Source organism: Clarias gariepinus, chromosome 28, assembly GCF_024256425.1.
Source record: "Clarias gariepinus isolate MV-2021 ecotype Netherlands chromosome 28, CGAR_prim_01v2, whole genome shotgun sequence".
Lineage (NCBI taxonomy): Eukaryota > Metazoa > Chordata > Actinopteri > Siluriformes > Clariidae > Clarias > Clarias gariepinus.
Genome location: NC_071127.1, coordinates 12,545,105 through 12,553,940, shown reverse-complemented (window position 1 = coordinate 12,553,940; position 8,836 = coordinate 12,545,105). Strand labels below are relative to the sequence as shown.

Here is an 8,836-nt window from a genome sequence, read left to right as displayed (position 1 = left end):
ATTACAAAGTTTTCAAAGAAAAATCTAAATTTAAAGCATTTAAACCCTGGACGGGGTGTCGATTCATTGCAGGTCACACACTCACACACTCTCTGTCACATTTTGGGCAATTTGGAAACACCAGTTAGTGTTATCTGCATGTACTTTATTTGGACTGTGAGAGGAAATCAGAGGACCAAGCTCTGTGCACACAGAACCCAAGGCGGGAATTGACCCTGAAGGTGTGAAGCCACAGTGCAAACCAATATCGCCATTTATATTATTGTTATGGCCACCATGCTCTTTATCAAATACTTACCCGACAGGGGTATTAGCATGATCAAGAAGGTGGTTTACCCAAGGCGAGGCTCAGCCATTGCACTCAGGCTGCGCTGAACACATAATTTCTGATAGTGGGGGACTGCGTTCGCACTCTCCCCTGACGCTCCGGGCCTTCGATAGCTCAGTTGGAAGAGCGGAGAACTGTAGTTACCCGTCAATGGCCATCCTTAGGTCGCTGGTTTGAATTTGTCTCAAAGGATTTCTCTATAGGGGCAGTGGTGGGTCAGTGTGTTAAGCCTCTGAGTTACTGATCAGAAGGTCCATGGTTTGAGCCCCAGCTCAGCCAGGTTGACATTGTTGGGCCCTTGAGCAAAGCCCCTTAACCCTGCCTGCTCCAGCGGCACTGCATCATGGATGACTCTTACGCTGGGCTATGCAAAGAAAGAATCTCATTATGCAGCAATGTATATGGGACAAATAAAGGTTTAAGTTAAATGTTGAATTAAAGTAAAAGTCCAAAATGATCAAAACCTTCATATAATTATGCAAGTCTCAATTTGATATTATTTTAATAAATGAGTTATTACGATCCAATTTCAGGAAGAAAATATTCTTACATAGAAGCTTAAAATAATACAGTAACTTGCTGAAAAAAATAGCAAAGAATCATGCTGTCTGTTTTTTTAAACTATATAATTCTGATGTGTAAAACATACATAGATAGGAATATTAACCTGAATTATTTCAGCCAATGGTGGACAATAAAGGAAATAAATGTATTTAAGTTTTTCCATTTTGGGGGACTTTTGTACTTTTACTTCTCTATATTTAAGAAAAATTGTATTTTCTTCTCCACCACATTATGCTACATCTGTCATTCAGGGTACAATGTGTAATCAGTAAAAAGGGTACATTGTGCACTTAATTTTGACTACTTTACTTTGACCTTCTGGTTGCAACTATTGGGTGCATCTACAGCAGCAAGAACAGCCTGCTAGAATTACAACATAAGTGCAACAGGCTACAAGCTTGCAAAAAAAATGTGCTTCTTACTTACCACTTCAGCACCAATGGCTTTATTTAAAATATTTTTTTCCAAGTTGTGAAACAGATGAGTGATTTTCAAAGGCTTTTTTGCCTGCTTTCATAATTCTCTGCTAGTTCTGAAGTAAGCTAATTTATTTGTGCTAGTGGTCATTTTCTTTAATGGCTAATCTAGCATTAGCTTGCAGCAGCAAATAAAGATTAAGGAAATGCCTTGGGTCACTACAAGTAACCAGAACAGTTACCGTACAGCTTGACATACATTCTAGAAGTTTCTGGAACTGAAAGGATAAATGATATTCTTCTGAAAGAAAGAAATATATGCTTAATTAATGTTTAATGTTTTGATGATAGATGGTAGAGAGTGGTAGTGCTATCTCAGTCAATCCAAGCTAATCCACTATCTTTCACAATGATTAGCTGTGTTGCAATCTGTGTATATGATCTACATCATTTTCTCACACAAAATTATTCTGTGACCCCCATGCCCTTTGGAAGGGTGTGAGGCCAACCTGGGAGATACCTATCAGGATATTTCATAAGAACAATTTGATTAGTCAGGAAACACCTATACAAATTTGTTATTATGCTTCCCCTAAGCGGACAAGTCAACCCAAATCATGTCAGCAAAATTGTCCCCACAGCATAACAGAACCACACATACTTTCCCCTTTATTAAGTTGTTCATCTCTAAGCCAGTTTAAGATGCCAGTTTATGTGCGAGTGCATCTTAACTTGAAATATTATTTTAATAAGATGTGAAAGGGAAGGGGCATGGTGGCTCAGCAGTTAGCGCTGTTCAGTTGACGCTGAACATCCACGGTTCAAGTCTGGTCAGTGTCATGAAGTTTGCATGTCCTCCCTGTGCTTTATGGGTTTTTTCTTGACACATTAGTCATATTCCCCATTATAGTCCAAAGAGGACCAATTGGCGCTGTTTTCCATTACTTGTAGTGTATGACTAGCTGTGTGTGTGTGTGTGACTTCCGATGAGTTAGCACCCCATCCAGGGTGTCCCCTGTGTTGTGCCCTGAGTTTCCTGTGATGGGCTCCACCACCTTGTAGAGGAGTGGTACAGACAATGACTTAATATATTGATGGATTTTAAGGAAGGATCTTAAAGAATTCATTTGGTCGATTTCCTCCAGGTAAAGACATGTAGATTAGGCTAATTGGCATTTCCAAATTGGCCGCACTATGTGAATGAGTGTGCTCTACAATGGATTAGCAGCCTGGCCAGGGTGTACCCCGCCTCGTAACCTAAATATTGTAGGACAGGCTCCAGGCTCCTGTGACCCTTACACAGGATATATCAGTATAGACGATGCATGGTGAATGTTAGGCAAACAGCTTACATTGCCTTTTCTAGCCTTAGCTAACTAGCTTTCTTGTTTTAGCAAAACCATATCAACAACAAAATAGACTAGTTGAGCCATACAGTTGGCAATTTGTTGACCCACTAAATGTGTCAAATAAAAATATGTCATTTTACACCAGATATCTAATGTCTATTAGTGATGGGACGTTTGAATCATTTTTAGTCACTCTCTAAATCTCGTTCATCAAAATGAACAAATCTTTTTTTGAGTCAATTACTTTATTTCGTTCTTTTGATCAGAAATGAAATAAAATGTTACATTTTCAATAAAAAGACCCCCAATACGTTTACATAAATTTTTTTTGACTTTAGTCTAGTAATGAAAATATTACAATGCAGCTAAGAACATATTATAATAAACAGAATGAGTAGCTCACCTCTCATATCTTCCAGTCTGAGTCGTTCATTCTTTTAAATCTATTGCACCGCATAATATCTATGGGAGTCACGTGACAAAAGGAAAGAATGACTCGGAACTTAAAGATTCGTTGAGGACCGTTCAATTTTGTCTCCTGTGTACTGCATTGCATAGCGTCTATGGGAGTCACGTGACAAAGAACGAACGACTTGCAGTAGAAAAGTCATTAAGAAAGAATTGCTCGATTCTGTTTCCTGTACATAACCTACGGAGGTCTTGCAATGATTTGGGTGTGCGCCCAGTAGAAAATGAACAAATCACACTCTGAGACTACTCGTTCTTCTGAGTCATGTTAAAGATTTGTTCAAAAAGAACGAATCGTTCATGAACGACCCATCACTAATGTCTATTGTGTCACTTGCATACCAAGAGGCAAACACTGAAGGTCTAAATGCTTTTTGGCTTGTGTTGCGGCATCCATTGATAAAAAAATTCTGGGTAACATAAGATACTATAGTACTTCACATCTGTGCTAAAGAGATTATGGGCTTTATGTGCTTTAACACATTTTTACCCACCCATATAAAAGGACATGGAACTGATCTTCATGGGAGGTTGAGTGACTTCATTGTGGACACATTTTAGACAGATGTGGTGCTTGAATAAAACAGCAATCTCCTTCAATAACTGTCAAGTGGAAGTACTTATCTGTATACTCAACAGATAGTAACAGGTAGAGAAACAGAGAGAGAGAGAGAGAGAGAGAGAGAGAGAGAGAGACACCAAGGTCTACACAAAGTCGTGAATTTTGCCTTCTCAGTTTTATGTTATGTATATTTCAAGATTTTGTTTCTGTCTATAGTTCTATAATTATAGTGATGTGCAAAGCTGTACCATGTTAATATTCACTGTTTTTCATTCACTTGCAAATGAATTATTCGGTCATTTTGGATACACAAGCACACACCAGCCAGTGTAAAGAGCTAGCGTCAGCATCTTCACGTGTTGTCTTTAAAAAGATGCAATTATACACTGCAAACATTATAATTAAAACATTAAAACAGTACAACCTGGCAGTATTAGTATTAAAACCAGTGTGCAATTTTGTCATACTATTTAGTGCAGTTGGATGCAAATTGGGATGCAGCCAAACAAAGCAGCCTAGCAACCATTTCACAACACTGTGGGTCTGTTTAAACAGTCTGCTTGGAATTTAAAAAAACACTCTGTTTGGGCATTTTGCTGCAAAAATATTGCAGATGAGCAGAAGTTGGTAATGTTGAGGAGATAAACAGAAGTTAAACATTGAGATAATTTGTGTACATGAACTGTGTATCTTGAAATCCGGCATGTGCGCTTGGTACCAATAATAAGCGTCAACAAAATGGCAAAGATAGATCGGCAGGTCACTCGGACTGTGGCAACAACATATCTTCATTCATCATCCTACCCTGACCAGGGGCAGCGGGAAAAAGTTGACAGGAAATGGTGACTGCATTTGATTACCCAAGCTGAAACAGTATCTCAGGTGGGAGCAAAGTGTGTTAAGAAACTCAAATTGCTAGACGATAAATAAGGGAACAAAATAAATGCATTTAAGATTGTTTTATTTATTTATTTATCTATTTATCTATTTATTTGTAACAGTCTTACACAAAATCTACAGTTAAAAATTTAATTAACAGTCTCTGTTAAAAATAAATAAATGAATTAAAGATTGATTCAGACTTTACAAGGACATAATAAATAAAAAGAATATTCAAATATGACTAATAACATAAAAATGAGTAGTGATACCATTATTGTACTGGCCTTGCATATCTATCTATAAAAAGATATATATTTTATTTCTTTTGTGCAGCCTGTACTTTTAATATGCTAATTAGACCCGACCTTCTTTCCCTGGCACTGAGATCACATGACCTGATTATGATTTTCTTTAAAACAACCATCATTGCGGACGCAGAGCCCACAAAAAAAAAAAAAAAAGACGCACACTTTTTAATGAACCTGCCAAGAAAAATCTTTACTTCTTGTTTGTTTTGACATCTTGTCCCATGACTGTTGCATTTGCATATTTATTAGCATTTGCCAAGAATGGACGTGTACATAGGATTAGCCTTGTCTGCCAGCTTGTATTTCCTATGGTGACTTAATTAAATTTTTTTTAATTTTAACATACTGTACATTCTTACACATGTAATATACATTTTGAGAACCATGTGTGGTCTGTTTCAATTTTTTACTAAATACTAAAAATAAACAGCAATCAGGGATGCATTTATTTATTTTATTCATTTATTTTTAACATAGCTGTTCTATAGAGACAGCTCTGTAGAGGTTGTATGAGACACATATTGTAAGCACCATACCGACCAGCATGTGCACGGGAAGCATATAAATGATACAGTATGATTTGGCCACACAGTGTGCAGTGTAAGCTGACACCAAATAACCTGTTTTCTAAAATGTTTGTATATCGTATACATGCACGCTGCAGAAGTTTAATGATTTACATACTGGTTAAAAAGTGTATTTACAAAGATTGTGTAAAAAAAAAAATACAAAAATAAGAAAAATCAAAAATGCACCTTAGCTGACACAGTTGTGTCTGACACATCATGACAGGTTTCCAGCATTCCAATGGCAATCACAAATCAGCCTAATTAAATAACAAAAACCAAGGCAAAAACTTTTACACACTAATATCTATGTGCATATACATATGTATATTGGTTTGTTTAAAATTCAGTGGTGATACATACAGTAGTAACTGGATAAACCTGCCTTTCAAAACCCACATTCAAAACCAGTCACGGAAGCACATTCAGCAAAAAACACGTTATATAACGACTTTATGTCATCTTAAACAACACCATTTCTCCTTACTGCCTGCTTCTAAGGTGTACTCAATTGCATTCATGTTGTGTTTAAACCTTTCATCACTGCTAGTTAATACAATCATGAGCTTCCACCAACTGTCTGGAAGGTTGTTCATGACTCGCCTCATCATTTTGTTTATGGCTAAAGTGAGCTACAAAGCTTCTAAGACAAGGCTAAATCCTAAATCCTTAATTTTCTACATCCTACATAGCATTTTACACTATTTGGGATTCAACCTCAGAACAGTTAGTTCACTGGAGATATTCTCAAACAGAGAGACACAAAGAGAAACTTATAAGGTTTAGAGGAATGTCCCCAACACTGCCGAGGTTCATTCTACATTTTGGCTATACAGACCCTGTAAAAATGTAAAACTAGTTTTACCCCTCTTACCCCATCATAAAAATAAATAAATAAAAGTGGCAGTGGCATCTTAGTGCAACATTGTTCCTTTACAGCTCAAGGGTTCTTGGTTCAGTCATGCGCTTGTGTTATTATCTGTATGGAATAATTGGCAGCCTGTTTATTTCATTTGAGGTTCCTATGGGTTTCCTGGATTCTTCCCATCCTCCCAAAACTTTGTGGTGGGCGAATTTGTTGGGCTAAATTTACACTGGGTGTATGTGTATGGTGCCCTAGTGGACTGGATTGCTGCACCATCTAGGGTAGACTGTTGAGTGCCTGGTGTATAATCTAGGGTGTATTCCTGCCTTGTGGAATAGACTTGAGATACAATGCATCCCTGACCATGTGTGTGTGTGTGTGTGTGTGTGTGTGTGTGTGGCAGAAAAACCATAACATTAACACATTAACATTGTGTTTATCAGTAAACTGTTGACAAGATCATGGGCACCCAAACTCATCCATGCTCACCGGAAGCAAAGACAAGTCTGTCTGGTCTGATCCCACAGAATAACCAATGCAGCACAAATAGCTGAAAAAACTCAACGATGGTCATTATACAAAGGCATAATGTGCATTGGGGCCAGCAGGCAAACAGCCTCCAAATTCCCCAGCCCCAATCCAACATACTGTAGCATGCGCCGAACAAACAAGTCTACTCCAGTAAGGACCCAAACTACAACACACAGCTCCCTAAGGATCCGCTACCAATGTCCTGGTGCCAGATAGGCAGCACAAAAGGAAACCAATAATGGGCATTATGTATTGCGTTGTAATGTTATGGATGATTGGTGTATGCTACATTTGTAGTAAATGGGCAGTTGGAGCACTGAGAGGCCCTAAATTTGGCCCTAAAATAAAATTGTATTATTGCTTATTTGAACATAAGAGTTAATTAAAAGATTATTATGCAGTGGATTATCTTGAGTCCTTCATCCTCCAACACCCCGGGTTGTTTGAAGTCCATGTGCACTAGCCCTGCTGGCCCAGTCAATAATCTATCCTTGGATTTATTGCCCATTCAGCTAATTAAACGGTGACAGATATATGTGGACGAAGGAGAGAGAGAGAACTAGATGAAGAGAGTGACATTGCATAGTGTACTCATGACAATGACAAATTTTTTCACTTTGCCTACACACACACTCAGCAACGTGACAAATGGCTGCTTGTGGGTATGTGAGTTGTCACATATTCACAGAGAAAAGAGACATCAGAGACAGACAAGTCAGGAGTGAGTAATTGTCTAAATGCTACATTACATGCGATTTTTCTTACTTGTCAAAGCTTAGTGTACTCTTCTTCCTACACTCTATACAGTATATCACACACAGATACTCATGCAAACATGCTTTTCCCTAAATCCAAGGGAAAACTTTGGTATATTGAATCGGTTAGAGAAGCTGGATGCATGTACTGTCTAACCTTTACTGACACACTAAAACGCAGACATTTAAGACTTTATAGGCAAGAAAAATGAGAAAAATAGGATCAAAGACAGAATACAAATGAACAGTTATAAAGCAGTGATATTCCTGAAGTGGAACTAATGAGCTCTAAAATCATCAAACCACAGTTACACTTTACACATCATTTTACATTACTTGCAACTGAAGTTTAATTGCTCAACTTGTCCCACTGTATTCTTTGGTCATATTCATTGTGAATAGTGCACCCAGATGGTGTATCAAGGGCTGTTAAGCTCCAAAGTGGCTGGCCCAGTTAGATCCTGAATGCTTTCAGAGTCCAGCTTGTTTATTTCTGATTTGCACCACTACTTGTGCCTGATTGAATTCAAAGGCAGTCGCCTGCCAGGAATGTGCAAGTGCTCTCTGTAAAAGCATTCTTTGCCAGACTTTTGCTTTCTCACTTCATACGATGTTGTTAAAATGCACAAAGGCAACCCCAATCTGGGCAGGGACACAAAATGTGTAAATTGTTCATCAGGGAAAGTTTTGGTGCCAAAACAACATTTCTGGTCTGTCATTAGTACTTAAAGTATCCCTTCAAAAAGAATGCTTTTCCTTTCATCCCACCTTGCTAATTTGCGCAGCTCCCCTAACAAATCTGTGTTGGTACTGTCAAGATTAGTTGTCTTCTGCCCTTCCGTTTGATAAAAACGGGTTTTTGCAGTAATGAAACATACTGATTGGTGGCAAACATGGGGGATTATCCCAGGATATTTTGATCTCTTTGATGGGCAAATCAGCCATTTCATGTCTAACACTTTTTCATGATTTGTCTACACTGCTGTGCCAGCAGTGATAGAAGATAGAATGAAATGCAAAGGCAAACAGAGAGAAAGATGAAGGACAAATGGGATATGAGCAGTAGATGGGTCTCTTGGGCTTCAAAAAGTATTGTGACAGTTCAGAAGCTGATAGACTGTGTCATCTGAGTCCTTCTGGTCCTTTGGCTGTTCTTTATAAGGGCGTAAATTGATTTTTGCATTTCTCCTTGAATCTGGCGAGGCTTCCAGTGCAATTAGTTACAACAAACATGAGAAACAT

The 8,836-nt window shown here is 38.1% G+C and overlaps 1 pseudogene; it reads left to right on the top strand.

Moving 5' to 3' along the window:
* Positions 1-290: 290 nt before the first annotated feature.
* Positions 291-421, top strand: LOC128516223 (uncharacterized; annotated as a pseudogene).
* The last annotated feature ends 8,415 nt before the right edge of the window (positions 422-8,836 follow it).